Raw genomic sequence first — 17,783 nt, 5'->3', positions numbered from 1 at the left:
TTCATATTTAATACTGACTCCAGTAGTTTTCACACAGCTTATCTATGGATTAGAGTAGAGTAGTGTTGTGTTTTTAGAGTAGTAGTAGAGCAGTGAACAATTATTTCTTATTTGGTCTTAAAAAGGGATAACACAGGGTCTTGTTGGTGCCAATAACTCATCTATGTTGCATTAGATTTTACTATGCGGAGATACCATGGGTAAATAAAGGTATTATTCTTAACTAACAAAAGCTACCCCTGTTGATTACTTAAATTAAGACAATTATTTTTAAGATTATGTTGTTTGTTTTGTGGAATTGTATGTTTGAAAATTGCAAATGATGCATTATCTAATAAAAAAAAATACTATTTTGCATGCATTTTAAGCACAAAAATCTGAACATTGGACAAAGCCAGGTTCAAAATGATTTTCTTTTTACTGACATATGAGAGTCATGGGGTATCTATTTTTATCACTTCATAAATCAGAAAATAATTGCCATGTTTTAGGAATAACATGTTATATAAATCAGGCTTATCAGGTTTTAAATTAAACTATATAAACAAATTCCTCTGTAAAAATTTTCAAGATATAGACAGGAATAAATCAGAGTATGTTAATGCTACTGAAGCATTGAGCATGAGATTTTTGGATCAAGAGTAGGGTGAGAGAGAAGGGTCTTTAAAGATATATATTGCAAAGAAATTACATACATTTTAACATGAAAAATTTGACACTGTGGGTAAAATTTTTTAACTAGATATCTTAATGAAACTTCGCCAGTTGATTACTTAGTTTAAGACAATTCTTTACAATGACACGTTTTCTGATATTGTATGTTTAAATGTGAAAACGGAGCGTTATCTTATTCAATTTGCACTTTTTGCATAAATGTCGAGAGAAAAAAATAATTGGTCATAAACAACCAGGCCTCTAGTCGTTTTTGTTTTTTGTCTGACAAATACGGCGAGCTCCCAAATCCCGTGTTTCTCCAGTTTTCATTGGCGTCTTTGTGTAAATTACCGTTCCTCTTCACCTTCAGATGTCTGCATTCTTTCAGTGTCACACCATTCACCCAATAACTATGTCATCAACATGCCCGCTCGATCGCTATGAATTCTCTGGACAACGACCTGGTCTCTTCCCACATGGGCTCAATCGGACATTACACAAATTTTGCACTGGTGAGCTGGCAGGACAAAGCCCATTTAATGTCCGGTCCAGCTGATTCAGACATTTGTGTTCTCACATACAGCTCCGCTGGGTAATGTCTTGATAAGTTCATGGCTGCAGTGCATGTGTGAAAGCGCTTGAGTGATTCGATTATATCATTCAGTAAAAATCCCGTATCATTAGGGCAATGCTATCCACAGCTGACATGCCAGGAATTAGGATATGATTTTACTCTGTCAGGCTTTGGGGTGGGAGTATAAAATCCTCAAAAAGTCTGCCTCCTTCAGCCAATCCACCAAAAGTTTTAAGGTGAATATCAAATCAAAGAATGCCAAGTCAATCTTTCGATGTCATCCAACTCCTTGTGAGTTTGTCTCTGGAGGCTGAAACTCAGGAAGGAGAAGCATCCATACAGTTTGACATGGAGCCTGCTGAAGACAATCCATTGTTTCAAATTGTTTCCAGATGCTCCGTACTCTAGGCTGTTGCATTTTCTGGCCAAGATTTGTCATTCTTTCAGTCAATCTTGGGGCTTCCTATTAGTTCCCGTCAGCCAAGTCACCACCCAGTGCAACCTCGGCAAGCAAGTGAACTTCTGGGACATTTGGGTGCGTTCTTCTTTTGTTCTGTTACCAGAAATCCTTCAACAACTACTGGAAATTAATTGCTCAGATACACATCCTAAGAAAAACCCACAATTCCCCACGGTCCTCATGCTGTTTAATAAACAGCTTGTTTATGCCAAGAATACATTGCTAGAAGAACACTGAGTATTTGTCATTTCAAGGATTTGTTTTTGGCAGGTTAAATTATCAAAATTACATATGAGGCTGAGAAAAAAAAAATCTAAAAGACAAAAAGGAAATTCAGCTGCATAATATCCCACCATAATCAACTTGATATATTACAAAATATGACCAGTTGTACTAATGATGTCGTTAATTATAGGCAGAATTTGTCATCCACATGTAAACCAAAGACCAGCAGCCTCATCATTAAACATCAAAACACAAGAGTTGGTACCTATAACTCATCAGCTAACAGGCATACATAAACTACACAAGACAGCAACTCAGTCTGACCCATTCATAATTTATGATGTCATTTTTTACATCACAAAAAAGCTATATATTACATACAGTGTTTCATATAAAGCTTAAACAATTACTTAACAACAGCAATTTTGACAGTTGATTAATTATTTAAATCATTTTTCAAGCAAAATTGTCAAACATTTCCAGCTTCTTAACCCTTTGTAACCAGAGCAAATAGGATTCATGTCTTTCTAAAACATGGGAAGATGGAAATGAGCAACGAAAAAAGAAATGACCCAAAAATCAAAAAGTAAAAATCAAAATTAGTAAAAACAAGATCATTTTTTTTAAAAAAGTGCTTTAAAATGTAATCATTTGGTAACATAGTTTTAAATATGCAATTATGATTATTATAGATACAGTGTTTTCTCTTGCTTTTTGCTTTTTTCCCCTCAACATATTTTCCTAGCTTTTTTACGAATATATATTTTTTTAAATCTAATAATTTATTTCACTTTGTGGAACATTTCCTACCAGGTTGCACATTGTCTTTTTTCACGTTTTTTAAATAAATCTGATTCAGGGTTCAAAGGTTTAAATATTCTTGAAATGCATCTGAAAGCAGCACAAGAGCTCCAAGTTTCAAAGGGTTAAATTTGAAAAAGATGTGTCACAACATAGTAAGTTTAACATTTGGGGAATTGGGCCTTTTGATTGGACATTATTAAAGGCATCGACTTGTGGTTTGGGAACAGGTGATAGGCCGGCCCATGACCAATGTCTGATAAATCAATTAGGATAAATAATAATCATCACAGAGGTTTTTTTCCTGAGAGTCACAGCTGTAGACGGTAGACGCAGCTAATCCAGTTAATACAGCAATAGCTTTACTCAATTAAGCCAATAAAAATCGATTGTTTACTGTGCATGGATAGTCTGCAAGAGAGAACAGCGTAAGAGAGATGTAAGACAGGGGACAGCATGGAGCACGGAGCAAATGACCTGCTAGATTCTGGCTGTTTTCTCTGGTCTAACCAAAGCAGTAACACATCTGACTTTGTTTGGATCGACTCAAAGCTGTGAGTCAGCTCCCTCCACTATGAACATTAATAAACGCAAATATTGGTCCTGGCTAGTCAATAAGCACCTTCACATGTGCACGACAATGGCACTAACCCCATTCAAACCAAACTCCAAACTACTGGCATTGCAGTCAAAGGCCCATTTCCCTCATTGAGAAAGAAAGCACAAAAATATCGTAGCAAAAAATTGCAATAAGAGACAGGGGGTGCTAAAACTGCAGTTTGCAGTTTTTTTTTTTTAAGCAAAAGTGACAACTAATTCTGTCCCGTTTTCTTTTACTTGAAATGTAGGCCTTAAGTTCATAGTGCAAGTACTAATTCTAATTTAGCTTAAAGATAACTATTTGTTTTTCATACAAGTGCCATACGAGTTCAATGTGTTGGTATGTTAAAAGTATGCTGCTTTGAAAATTCACAATATTGTTGAAATGATATGGAAGGGAATAAATTGCAATATAACCATATATGCAATACTCAGCATGTTGCAAAATGTTTAAAATCATGATAATTGTGATAAAATTGTGCCATGGGGCCTCTGGTGATTTCCATCTTTAATATTTTTCAAAAATAAAAGACTCACTGGGTTTTTAAAACGTGGCAGATGTATTATAAAGTTTGTTCCTTAAAGTGCAAAATAGATCTAGGTCTAAATATGTGCAGCTAGGTGCTCCAAGATGCGGTCAGATCATCCGCTCTGATCTATTCGGGAATCTATAGTGTCTCTCATGTATTGTTTTTCCGCAAAGTGACAGAAACAGATGCCACCGTGACAACATATAGTCCTGCCATGTGCTACGATGTGAACAAAAATATCCGGATCAGCCTTCAAAAATTGATGTTGTTGGGTCCTTGTGTGATGTTTTCATTTAGGCCTTCAGACCACCTAAAAGGTTTCCTGGCGGGGGAAACTCTTTTTCTCTACGTGAAGAATAGACACAGACATGGAGGCAGAGATATCCTTATGATCGGATATGCTGTCAACTGACATTAGAGCACACAGCGGATATTTACAGCTTTCTGGAAACATCTGTAGCCTCATAGAGGACTGTCAGGCAGGCAGGGTAAACAACATGCTTACTAGAAGCTCACACCCCGATGCTAACCAGGCCCGTCAATCACACCAATCAAGCTAGTGGCTGCAATTCAGATGTGGATGAAAGAAGGAGGCTGCGCAACGGATGGTGCGGCAGCCCGGCGAGCAGCCTGCGCCACATGAGCAACAAATATGTCAATTAATCGCAAAAGACAAAAGAGAGAGTTTAAGACTCAAAGAAACAAACAAAAACACAACAAATGCTCAGCTAATTGAAATGTTTTGCTCAAAGGACTGCAGCAGATCATTTAGTGATAGCTTGAGCAGCGAGTTCAAAAATATGTAACAGAAGGAAAAAAAAAAAAAAAAAAAAGATGTGAAATCTGCCACTGAACACAAGCGTACAGAACAGAGCAGAGAGGGAAACATGCAAAGGGGAAAACAAGAGAGCTAGAACAGAGGAAATCTAACAAAAGACAACAGAACATAGTCGGAACACAGTGGAGCCGAGCACAACACACCAGAACAGGCTGTAATTGTGTTGTGCGGGACTGACCCCAGCGCATCCCAGCAGGCATTGCATGATGAATGGGCCTGGCGATGACTACATCCCACATCCCTCCTCCTCCTCCTCACATGCTCTTTTCTCTCCCTCTCCTCTCTGTCGCCACTATTAGCCCTCCTTCTGTCCCTCCCTTTGCTCCCCTCCTTTCCCCAAAACCACACTCTATTCAGCTGCTGCCATCCCACAAGATTAATTTGCATTCAGTGCACTTAGTCCTCGTATTGTGCTCTGACACAATGACATATTACAGTGCATGGCACACCTATTAAACATATAGTCTAGCTTGAGGGTCGATGCTTTTTTTTGCACGATGGTTATGATAGAGTACAAATGTGTAGCGCAAGAAGCATGTGGCTTGATCAGCTACGAAACGCTGTGAAGCTCTGACACAAGAGTCACAGCGGAATCATTACAGGAACAGTTAGATAACCTCGATTAATGATTCACTAGACCCAAACTAATAAACTGGGTCAGATTGTGTTAGCGGTGGTAGCAAGAGCAGGGAGACCTTCAGGTTAGGCTGCGTGAGAAGGAACAGCAGCAAGGAGAGAGAGACGGGGAGGGAGCATGAAAAAGAAAATTAAAGAGAGAGGAGAAAAAAAGGCGATAGAGGTGTTGGTGTTACTCCACTATAGACCCTGAGGACAGAGACAGTAATGCATGGGAAATGGGCTTTTTCCTCCAGATTTCTTTGCAACTGTTCTCCTTCTACTGTTCCATCGTGCCCACGTCCAAGGGGAGCGAAAGAGGGAGACCAAATTTAATTTGCTACACCGTCTCTAGCCATCACCCTTTGTGCCTGGGGACAAAAGAAATGGATTCTGGAATTTAAAAAGATGAGTGAAATAAAGAAATAAAACAGGGCACTCAGGAGAAGGCATGAGAGACAATAGCACAGAGGGTGGCAGCGAGAAATGAGAGCAGAGTTTGTGGGGAGCAGAGGAGGGGTTGGGGGGCGGGAAGCTGGGAGAGCGTTATGTGGGCCAGATATTAACTGTATGGTTATCATAAACCAGCTCAGAGGCCTGGCCATCTGGAGAGGCCACGGGGTTTACTCAAACAATCAGATCAGGGTGGTGATAGCGGCCACGGACGGTAGGACGTCCAAGCATAGAGGTGGCTGAGGGGTTAACAACCAATTACCTCACCCTGCCACACTCCCCAGGGAGGAACAGTGTGGAGTTGTGGTGTGTCTCCTTCAGAACCCAGAGTGCACCTTTGGGCTGTTACTCAAAGAGGAGCATGGCGCAGTGACATCACCGCAGACTACACCTGTGTACGGGAGGCAAGAGGGAGACAAGGGTGATGAGGATGGAGACTGTGGCGGCTGTGGACTATGTGGGAGTCACATTACTCGCCTCCAGCTCTTCTCTACCTGTCACATAAGCACTTTGAGGACTCAACAGTAAAGCCAGAGTCTTGACAACTTCAAACGCCTGATTTGCTGGGGTAGATCAGAGGCAGAGGAGGGATAAAGGGAAGAATAAAGGAAGAGAGAGGAATCTAAAAAGCACCAGGCTTGCTCACTGTGTAGCCTCAACATTGTGTTGTGGGATGTCTTGAATTTTATTATCAGATTCTTGACTCAAGTTCATCCACTGCTCAGTCTCACAGTAGAAGAAAGAAAAAGGAGGGGGCCTCCACCCCGGCCCATTGAGAGCCAACGAGCTCTGGTTGAGCTGCAGCGGAGAGTTGGGGGCCATTACGGAGAGAAAACAAACACAGACCTCTGGCCAGGCACACACAGCCCGGCCCAGACACCTGTGTCCCATTCACCAAACATATCCGGCCACTTAACACTTCACAGAGGGGGTAGGGCTGTGTTTGTGTTTGCAGGCTCGTACACCCCACTGTGGTTCCTTAAGTTTAGCTTCTTTACCCAAACAGCCTCCGAGCCTCTCTGTAAGGACCAAATGCTTGCGGCCGTGGCACGTCCCTGCTGAGAGCAGCCAGCCGTTACACCACCTGACCATCACAACTGACCCCGTTCGAGGCGGCACCGTCTGAATAAAACTGGCCAAAACCCGGCAAAACAAAGCTCATTCATCCTGCTGTCACTTGCAGTCTCCGGCTGCCCTCCTGTCTAGGTGCCCCAGCTGCATCTGGACTGACCTCAGGGTTGCCAACACCTGTCCTGCACAGACAGGGACAGGCGCATACACACAAACACACACACAGCTCCCTACCACCCAGGATGGATGAGAGACAGCAGGCCGGGCAGACACGGCACCGCCTCGGATCAGTGGAGGGGCACACTTGGAGCTGCCAGGAGCTAAACCTCGGGTCGGCACCATTACAATTCTTTCCACCTCAGCAATTCAAAATGGAGAAGAGGTATGCCATCAGCTGTGGTCAGTTTGTTACGGTAGATTCTCAATGCCTCGATGCAATTTAATGAATTGAAATGGAGATGACCCATAACCCTGGCAATGCACTCATAGTTTCCACCCAAAGATTAAGCTCGATAGCAGGGCCGAGCTGTTTAGATGTAGCCGAGGCCGCTCGCATGCCGCAATGCTTTGTTTGCAGCAAAGCCAAATGCGCTCACAGATGGGAGCTGACTGGACACCAGATGACTTGCTGTGGTGTGGTGGCGTGCTCTGCTTTGAGGCTAAGAGACAGGGGAGAGAGGGAAAACAGAAGAGAACAGGGGGCACTGGGCACCAGATGCCCTGCTAAAGTTTACTCAGTCCTGCTGCTCTGGTGGGATGCCACGGTGCTCCGGCCTGGCGACTGATCTCAAGGCCGAATCACTGACGTGCCTGTTTTTATGTTGCACTTTTCTCCTGCTAACAACAGTCTCTATCATCATAAGCTAACAAAAGAAAAACTCTAAACTCTGCGTGACCTTGTGTAGGTGTTCACTCCTCTCTTTCCTACAATACCACCGCTTATCGTGACAGCGCTGTAAACACAAACTGTAGTTGGTAAACACCAAACATGGTCTTCCTGACAGCATCGGGCCACAGCTGTGATGTTAAAGCTTCAGGAGGAACAGTCAAACACAGTAAGCAAAGACAGCTACACTTGTTATAGGACGATAAGGACGTTGACGAAACACTTATTTGTCAGTTAATAGGTAACTAAAACTAATACAGCAGCTCTGCAGTGGCTCCGACCTTCATGACGGTCAGAACGCTCAGTTTTAGTCTGAAATGTTCTGTCTGAAAGTGTTATTGTGGGGCTGCAGTTCATTTCAGCTAGGTGCATCTAATAAGCTGTCAACTGTGTGACGCAGATGAAAATATAAACACCTTATTCTGCATTTGTATATGCATTTCAGTTAGGCTGCAACTAAGGATTATTTTCATTGTTGTTTGATCTGCTAATAATGTCTTGATTAATCAATAAGGTGCTTGGTATATAAAATGTCAGAAAGTGGTGAAAAATGTCAGCGTTTCTCAAAGCCCAAGATAACATCCTCAAATGTCTTGTTTTGTCCACAACTCACAGATATTCAGTTTACTATCACAGAAGAGAACCATGACCAACTAATTAATCAATTATCAAATTAGCTGGCAAAAGATTAATTGTATTTTCAGTTATGTGTTAGTTAAGGGAATACGTCACCTGCAAAATGACATGTTTTATATTAATTAATCGTGCTGTGTTACCTTGATTTGTTTCTTTTTCTCGCACGACTCCACAGAAAATGACAAACATAATGATTAATTGGTTGATATGGAAAAACTCATGCAGTATAATCTAAAGCCCCTTTACCACTGGACAAAAAAACAAAACGCCAACGTCCACCAACATATGTCTTAAATGGTTCTGATCTGCATTCACTGTTGAACCCACGACTCTGCATTAGTCACAGATATTTATCAGCTTCAGCTCCGATCATGACAGAAATACAATATTCTGGCAGAGTTGCTAATTTTCTAGGACTTTTGCTGGTGCGATGCAATGATCGCTGCCACAAATTACCGTCTTTATCTGTCCAAGCAGCACTCAAACATTGTTCAAAATGTAGTTGTGTTTCTTTTGAAAGAGAGACTGAGAAAGTACAAAGAAGTAAAAACTTACATTTTCACCAGCCTCCACACTGCTTTCTATTGTTCACTAACTATCAGGTCCGTCTGTGATATCAAAGATGACCCACCAAAAAGAAAAGAAAAAAAACAACAACAACAGAAAGACAGTCATCTACTGCTGAAAACTGGAAAGCAGTCTATCAAGCTGCAGCCAATTCAAATCACAGGTCTTAAAAAAAATCCACATATTCTCCAAATATCAGTTTAAACATTACAGTAAATTAAATTGAATTTAATATAGTGTGTTACTCAAAGGAAAATGTGTAAAAGCAGTTTACTCTCCTCTCATATGGTGTAGGCATGGTAAACAACTTAAGGCGTGCATGAGTGTGGGCGTACACACATGTCAGCTCTAAAGTAGGTGAGAGTATGTGTGTGGTATCCGTGGTGCAGCCAGGGCCGGCCGAGGCCACCAGACAACTGGGTAAACATACAGACCCCCCCCCCCCAACCCCCCCCCTCCCCCCATCTGCCCCCCGAGCTCACATCACTGAGCTTTTAGCACCAAGCTATAGGTCCAGTGATGTAAGGATAATGTCTGACTGACAGTAACATTTACACAAAGCAGCCGTTATCACAGATTGCCTGTGTAATAGTAAAAACCTTGATCCAGTACCAAAGTTCCTCAGTATAAAAGATAAAAGGTACAGTATGTCTCAATGCAATACTACAGCAACATCTGAAAAAGAGCCTTCCGAACTGCTACATGGACAAAGGAGGAAAAAAAAAAAACAAAACAAAGCTAATCGTATCCGATGACTGATAGCACTTATGATGAGGACAAGGGGTTAGAATATCCCGCAGTGAAGTGGTGCGTTCCCATTACTGCATCTCTCCATCTCTGAAAATGGCTTCATTAACAGGCCAGTGCCGAGAGCTCCCTCGCCGAGTGTATGAACGCGCTGTACCCCAAGGGTCCGCTGGAATGGCTGAGGTGAAGTCCATTAACACCCGACAGCTTGTTTTTTGACCACTAAATAAAACAGGGTATTTTTCTGTGTCTGCAGTATAAATAGCCTTTAGCAGGAGCTGGCAAGCACAAATTTCTGGGGTTGAAAACTCCAAGAAGAAAATTAGTTTGGGTTCCTGAACAGCGTCATCGAAGACGCTGATCTAGACTCAAGTGAAATTGTTAAGTCTTAAGCCGTATTCCCTCTACACAAAAAACCTGCTAACACTCGCTAACATCTAGCTTTTTAGTGCAGTTGGAATGCGTACAACTGGCAACATGCACTGACGTGCCGCCACTAATAACTGTTTGTCTCCACCTAAGCAGCACTCAAACATCAATCCAAATTAGTCTGCACCAGGTCTGAAAGAGACTGGATAAGTGAGAGATCTATTAAGAGAAATAACCACCATACAGTTTTCAAAGACCTCTGTCTATTCTTCTTTCGACTGTTTATCTGTTTGTCCATCTGTGAGGTCACATGGACACACCAAAACAACCCACACACACAACGGGAACACTTGTCTGCTGCAGAGCCATATACAAGCTCTGCCCTCCTGGCTATGGGAAAAGAGTCCATAGCCTATTTTTAGCAGGTTTATTTACCTGTGTTTAAAAAACCTGCGTGCACGCACTCAATTTGGTAGGAAACAGGCGTAATGTCACCATATTCTGAGAAATGTCCTGGATATAGAAAGCGGATTCATGCCGTAACTTTTCTAGAGAGTAACCAAGCAGGTTCTAATGACTCTTTAGGTTATTCATTAAAAGTAATTTCAGTTGGTCGTTATCAGAATACGACAGAGTATATAACGTACCAAAGACAATAAGAGTTTTCCAATGCCCTGTTCATTGTAACTTGGATCAGGGCGTCACTTAAATGCCAAAAAAATATTTGAATGTCTGTATCTAAATGGTGGCCAATGGGCGGGGGCGTGACAAGTAGAAAAGCTTTAAAAACCGCGCTGTCTTCTGCAGGGGATAAATCCATATCTCACATAACCTGTCCCGTTCTTCTGGCATACCTCCCGCTCCCTCAGGCAACCAAAGCTGGCTACCTCTGAGCCTATGACATAGCTCCTACTTTCCCAGCACTTGCGCTCCAATCATGTGTCATCTGATGAAACGCTACACCCTAGTCACCATTATTCGTCTGGATACAGGAGCCTCTGGAATGTATCGGATTCCTGCCTCAGGGGGTAGGCACCTTGGAAACATGGGCCTACCTCCACTGGCTAGCCTCTCCCACTTTTCCTCTCCCCCTCTCTCCCTCTCTCTCCATCTATCTTTCCATTCAGCAAAATTCCACCAGAGAGGCCTGCTTGATTTACACCGCCTCATCGCCCATCTGACATGTGCTCACATTTTTGACACAATAGAAGGACATGTGAGGGACAGTTTAGAGTTTTGGGACTGTTTACCAGCTGCCTCCGAATGTCAAAGTGCAAATCAAAGGGTAAACATCACAATGAGTGTTAACCCTTTCAGTTGATGATGGGGGTCACACTACCTTCCCGTGCTTGCGCACAAACACCAGAGCTCCACTATTTATTCAGATTAGAGAACTATTTTGTCCTCTGGTGCAACAATGGTACAGCCACTTTCGACCTATCTCCCCTCTCCAGAGAGCAACAGTTATGCAGAGCAGTACTCGGGCCTGTAGTATTGAGTATCTCTGAGTCACTGGCCTGCGTAATTCAGTCTGGGGAATTATGACAGTGGAAAATCATTTCCCTGGGCCGGGGATAGGAGGCCATGGCTAATCGTTCAGTAATCTGATCTGCCTGCATACTGTAGCATTCAGCCGCGCCGCTAGCCTAGCCAGCCAGTCACACATGTGGACACCCCCAGTGCCTGCCAACTATCTGATGGAGGCTAGCGCCATTCAAAAACAACTCTCCAGGTTTTCCCGAGGATTACAGATGCTATCGGATCATTTGCTAATACTCGGGTTGTGCCGTGCTGTTTGAAATGTATTTACTATGCTCCTGCTCTCCAATACCCCTCGCAATAGTACAGGCTAAGCCAACAAACGCCGCAGCCACATTCCAGGCAGAAAATGGGACTTCAATGCAAACTAACCTTAAAGGCTACAATGGTACAAACTGCCTCTGGTTTTCTGTCTTATTAATCCAAAAGCTCGACTTAATGAGAAAACATCTGAGTTTGTCTGTCAAACAGCAGGCTACTTGGGGTTATTGTAGATTCTAGTATCTAGTGGAGCCAGTGGTGTTGTAGTAGTATATGAATAAGAACCATAGGGAGCAGTACTGTCGCACAAAGCAGTGTTTATACCCAGCAGAGAGGGGCTGGGGGGGGGCTCGAGTCTTGGAAAGATGCCTGACTTCAGCGCCACTCTAAAGAGAGGTCTGCCCCCCACACACTGAGTGTGGATACAAGGGGCACTGACATGGAAAAATACAAGAGATGGCATGTTGTTGGGCACTGAAGTTCCCAATAGTTACCTTGTGAAGCATTAAACGTGATGGTATAGTTATTGCATCACAATTAAAATTACATCCGCCTCTATGCGGAGATGAGCAGCAGTAAAACAGTCAGAGCTATGATTGACAATCTTCTTACTCTTCCCCATTCAAGCCTAAAATCTAAAATGACGAATTGTCTGTGATCATGTCTCATTCTGATAAACGGCCAAACAGCGCTTGGTGACGCGATCTGTCATATACTGTCGTGCCTACAGTATTTTATCAACCTGCATGTGTAGGCATTGTAGCCCAGTCGCAGCATTTCACGGGCATATCTAAGTGAGGAGATGCTGATATATGATCAAATGGCTGCGGCAGCAGTGGCAGTCTTCATCAACTGAAAGCGCTAGATCACAGCATGTTTGGCAGCCAGTGGGAGCAGTCAGATGGAGGGTTAGAACAACCAGACAAACAGTTGGCACAGATAAATAGAACGTAACTCAAGATTCAGCTCTCCACAAATTTGACAAACAAATGACAGCAACACACTCTTTTTTTAATCTAATCTGCAAATGGAATAAGCCCCAACGTTTTTTTTTCTACAAATGATGGGTGGAACATGTGATAAACAACACATGGCTAGGGAATAGCAAAAAATGTGGAGCACTGGTCAAATAAATCTCATGATACATAAAACCAGAAAGACAGCGCTTTTCAGTCACAAGAATGTCTTCTGCAGCTGAGGCGAAACACAGGGAAAGTCCTCATGACTTTACCAAATACATTCTGGGCGTGAGTCATTCGCCTTTTAGTAATCTCTTACTCACAGAGGTGCACGCTTGCACGCGCACACACCCCAGGGCAACAGATTTCAGGCAGGTCTGGACTGCCCCTTTTTACCACAGAGTGGAGTCAAGTGTTTATAGTATCTAATAGATGCAGCTACCTCGGTGGAGATACACAACAAGGAGAAACAAAGCAGCCTCATACAGTAAAGACAGATCTTGTTAAGAAAGGCATCACTGGTGGTGGAAAGTGAAACAGCTATGTCACATATAAACATACCAAAACACTTAAAACTGGGTGCACATCTTTGTTGAGGGTGCAAACTGCTCTACTTTTCTTGAAACTACAACTAGAGAATGATATAGTATAGTCATAATTCTCTTTTCACCTCTACAAACACAGTTTATGATTAAAACAGTTCTGAAATCTTACTGACGAGCATTATTTGTAATAATCAGCCTGCAGATGATTCCTACAGGTAGCTCAATAACACTCTGATGCATCATCTGTTGTAACACAGAGGCAGTAATCACTGCTGATAATTAACCCAAGTTCCCAGAAATCATTTGGACAAATTGAATAATGTTAAAGCGGTCGTTGCATTCCCATGCTGCTCTTTTATCCACCTCTGTCATGTGCGGTGCTATTAGATTAGGTGGCAGACAGTCGTATCGACCTTTAATTATAATTTGCACACAAAATCGTTCGGCCTTTCCGTTGCAAGAGACACACTGTAGCGTTTGTAGTTGAATTGCTACATTGTTGCCGAAATGTTGAAGCTAACTTGGAGCGAACATTCAATTTAGGCTACACATCGCACCAAAGTTACAAAAACAAGTTGCTCGCTTGTAGCTGGCTGCATTACGGTATTCGGCTGGATAAAGGAATTCCGATATTAAATCACAGACCTGAGCAGCCGGACACAGCTCTATCCCGAGCACAAACTTCGACCCGACCCGCTTCAAAAAATAACGTTAGCCTGCTTTCTCTGCTGCCATACGGACGAGCTGAAGAGCGACGCGGAGCCTCCACCATTTCACTGGAGCTTCGTGTTTGCAGCCAGCAGAGAGTCAGGCCGAAGAACTGGCCTCATTCTCCGTCTGCGCCAGACAATGTTCACTAGCCTGGCCTGGGAGACCGAGCGGCGGGGCTCTCGGTCGTGTTACCAAACATGTGCGAAAACACCGCGACGAGACCCGCGTTGTGTCGATGTACTCACCTTGTTTGAGTCTACGTGGATTCGGGACGACACGGTCCGGTCGGGATGGCTGCGGGACTGAAGCACGCCGGGAGCATGTCGTCGTCGTCGTCTCGTTTTGCTGTCGGCCGTGATGTGGAAGCGGCAGAGCGGACTCGGCTGGGAGAAATCGGGAAATCTGAGAATGCCCCTCTCTTTCTGCAGCTCAGTGCACCGGCAGTGGCCCATAACTGTCGACAGGAGGCGCCAGCGCTGCACATTTTTGTCTCTGATATGCGCATACATGCATACTACACTATTCCTCAAAGAAATCACCGTGCGATCATATTCCTACAAGAGCTTTATCTGCATCCTCTTCACCGGTGAGATTAGAGCGGCCTTGATGGGCTGTGTGGAGCTACACTACTCGGAATTTAATTGTGCAATGATAGCTACTGGGATTATCCTGAAAGTTTTTTATCATTCATATTTCTGAGAACAGAAGCTCAGGGAAAGTCGTGATTTTGATTAGTCACCACAACGTGCATTATACAACACGCGCCCATGCAAAAAAAAAGTGTTGCATGAAGCAACTAAAAGAACAATGTCATAAAAAGAACAATGTCATAATCATAAATACTTATTGTACTCTATAAATACTCTATTGTAAATTATTATTATTATTATATTATATATTATTAATATTTCTTTTATATTTGCTACACGTTAGGCATTCTGTGGACAGCAAAGTAAGAATTTCATTGTACAGGGAAACATGTTTCCATACTGTGCATATGACAATAAAGACTTTGAATCTTGAATCTTAAGTTATTGCTGTAATATTCTAAGGAACAGGGGCGGCTCTAGGGTTTGAGGACATCTGGGGTTTAGCTCGGCCTTCTGTAGAGGGTCTGGGGGGATACAAGCCTTGGAAATGATTATTATTATTATTATTATTTTTAAATTTATTAGTAGTATTAATAGTAGTTGTCGTGTGCTTTTTTTATTCATTCTGGCATCTATTTACCCTTCAAAACGTTTCCAGATTAATTATGAATTGTGATGGTAAAAATATTAGTCGTTAGTTATTAGTATTCGGAAGAAAACAACAAAAAAAAAATGCTGTTTTTAAAAATTCATTGATGAGAGTCGGAAAAAAATAAGTAGGCTATACTTATTCAAGTGTTTGTGGTAAATACAAGTATGACCAGAGTTACAAATTATTAGATCTTGGGATTATTATTATTATTATTATTATTATTATTATTATTATTATTATTATTATTATTATTATTATTATTACCAGGCCTATGTATTCAGATCCAGGGCTATTTATATTAGAAATATAAATAATATAAATGATATTATTATAGTATTTAGGGCTGATGCTCGGGTGCCAAGGTCTAACAACACCACTAATAAGGACTATACTTTTGATATAATTTTATCTTCTTTTGGGGTGAATATTGATATCTAAATGTTTAAATGTATAGCACTGATTACTGCTACAAAGTAGTGAACAATCAATCCTGAACTACATAAAAAACTAAGTTTAACCAAACTGTTCCAAGACAACAAATAGCTTTTAAATGATATGAAGTATAAATACAATTTTAAATGAACACAAAAACTGCATAAATCACACCTAATGTCTGAGTGTACCACACAGGAACACATGACATCAACAGCACCATCAAAAGGCTACATATCCATATAATATCTTAAGTGGAGAAGCTGTGAAGTAATAATACACCTTCTCTGACCTCGTGACTCGTGAGGTTGGTGATTTTGATTACAAAGTGGGCAAATCTAAGACAAAGCCGTCCTTCAAAATAGCTTTGGCTGTCTCATCCACATCACATGATAGAGGACATGTGGTCACATGACTCATTAGGACAAAGAAGGCAATGCTTGGAAGGGTTATGTCAGTGTCCCACACAGACTGTGCACCTGGATACGAGTGACACAGGAAGTTTAAAGCTTTCTAATGGAAATATGATCACAGGGGCAGTTGCCGATCAATAATCAGTGTTACCCAGCTGATCAGCACAATGCATTCGATTATAGGCTACCATGAAGTCACAAACTCTAACTCAGAGTAAAGTAAAAGAAGAGAATGTTTTACTAAAAGTAGCCATACTTCCTTTTTTGACCCCTCGAATGACAGCTGCATTATGAAATAGTTTGCCAGCTCTTCAGGCCTGGATCTAATCCCTGTCCTCTGACTCCACAGCCTCACCCTGACCTTAAATAAACATTAGGGGTTTAATGCCAATCCGTAATCTCAAACATCCGACTCCTCGCTAATTGGAGTTTCACACAGCAAAGACACCCTGACCTGAATTGGAACAGGTGGATAGATAAACTGTAAGTGGACTACACAATTGGCTTATAGGCTACAAGCTCACAAACACCAGCCAGTCAGCCTCTCTTTCACACACACAGTGGTAAGAAGTGCTCACATCCTTTCCATAATTACAAGTAGGCCACACTACCAGAATGTAAAAGCACTCTGTTACAGGTAAAAGCCCTCGAAATGTAATTTAAGGAGAACTGCAAAAACATCAAAAATAAAAGGTAAGTTACTTGTCAAGAGTCAAAAACAAATTTACTCAGTTTGAAGCATGGCCACTTTTATATTGCAATAACAAGGTGTTATGTTATTTAATCTAGCAATTACACTGGTCTATTTATAATAGCTTGCTTTTATTTTTACTGACAATCACTAAGGTGCAATATCTATTATGTGTATACTGTGGAATACATGCATTACCAGCATTAATTCACTTGTAAATTTATTGTATTTTGCTTTTAAGTCTTCACTTGGCCTAATACATAGCCCTGTGTTTTTTTTTACTGTTTACTTATTATATTGCTCTGTGTGTTTTTTTACTGTTGACTTATTACAGTGCTCTTTTTGCCATTTACTTATTATATTGCCCTGCCTTTTTTTTTTTTTTTTTTTACTATTTACCTTTTATATTGCTTTGCATTTTTTACTGCTTACGTATTCTAGTTGCTCTGTGTTTTTACTGTTTACTTATTGGAACATATTTACTTATTAGACTGATCAGACTTTTTATGGACATGTAATTATATTATATTGCTTTGTGGTTTTTACCTTTGTTTGCACTATCCTCTCCCTGCAGTTATGCAAATTTCCCTGCTGCGACTAATGAAGGATTGCCTTAGCCTATATTATATTATGCTACTGGTTTATATCACTAATGCATTATATATATATATATATATTCCGGTCAGTGTGGAGCTGTAAGTTTTAAGTATAGAGTTAGTGCTAGTTTTTAATGACAGAACATTAGGTAATGTTTCATCAATTATTCATATTTATTATATGGACTAACTAACTACAGATTTCAACTGTTAAATGACATGTTACAGCAGCATCTTCAATTTTCTCTAAAGTTGTGTTTAATGATAAATATTATTAAATCTGCACTCATCTCTCCACGTCTCCATGCATATTGATATGATATAAACTACACTTGTTTCATAACAAACGCATTATTGTCTCTCACTTA

At 41.4% G+C, this 17,783-nt stretch overlaps 1 protein-coding gene across 1 annotated transcript in view; it reads right to left on the bottom strand.

The window, feature by feature from the left end:
- Window positions 1–14,801, bottom strand: part of LOC121948341 (bifunctional heparan sulfate N-deacetylase/N-sulfotransferase 1-like) — a 56,876-nt gene extending 42,075 nt beyond the window's left edge. The window contains exon 1 of the mRNA XM_042493718.1: window positions 14,287–14,801. The gene's annotated coding sequence lies outside the window, so the exon portion shown is untranslated. The remainder of the gene's footprint in view (window positions 1–14,286) is intronic.
- Window positions 14,802–17,783: the final 2,982 nt, after the last annotated feature.

This window comes from Plectropomus leopardus, chromosome 9, assembly GCF_008729295.1.
Source record: "Plectropomus leopardus isolate mb chromosome 9, YSFRI_Pleo_2.0, whole genome shotgun sequence".
In the NCBI taxonomy this organism is placed as follows: domain Eukaryota; kingdom Metazoa; phylum Chordata; class Actinopteri; order Perciformes; family Serranidae; genus Plectropomus; species Plectropomus leopardus.
Note: the sequence above shows the minus strand (reverse complement) of the source record. Positions and strands in the feature narration are given on the sequence as shown.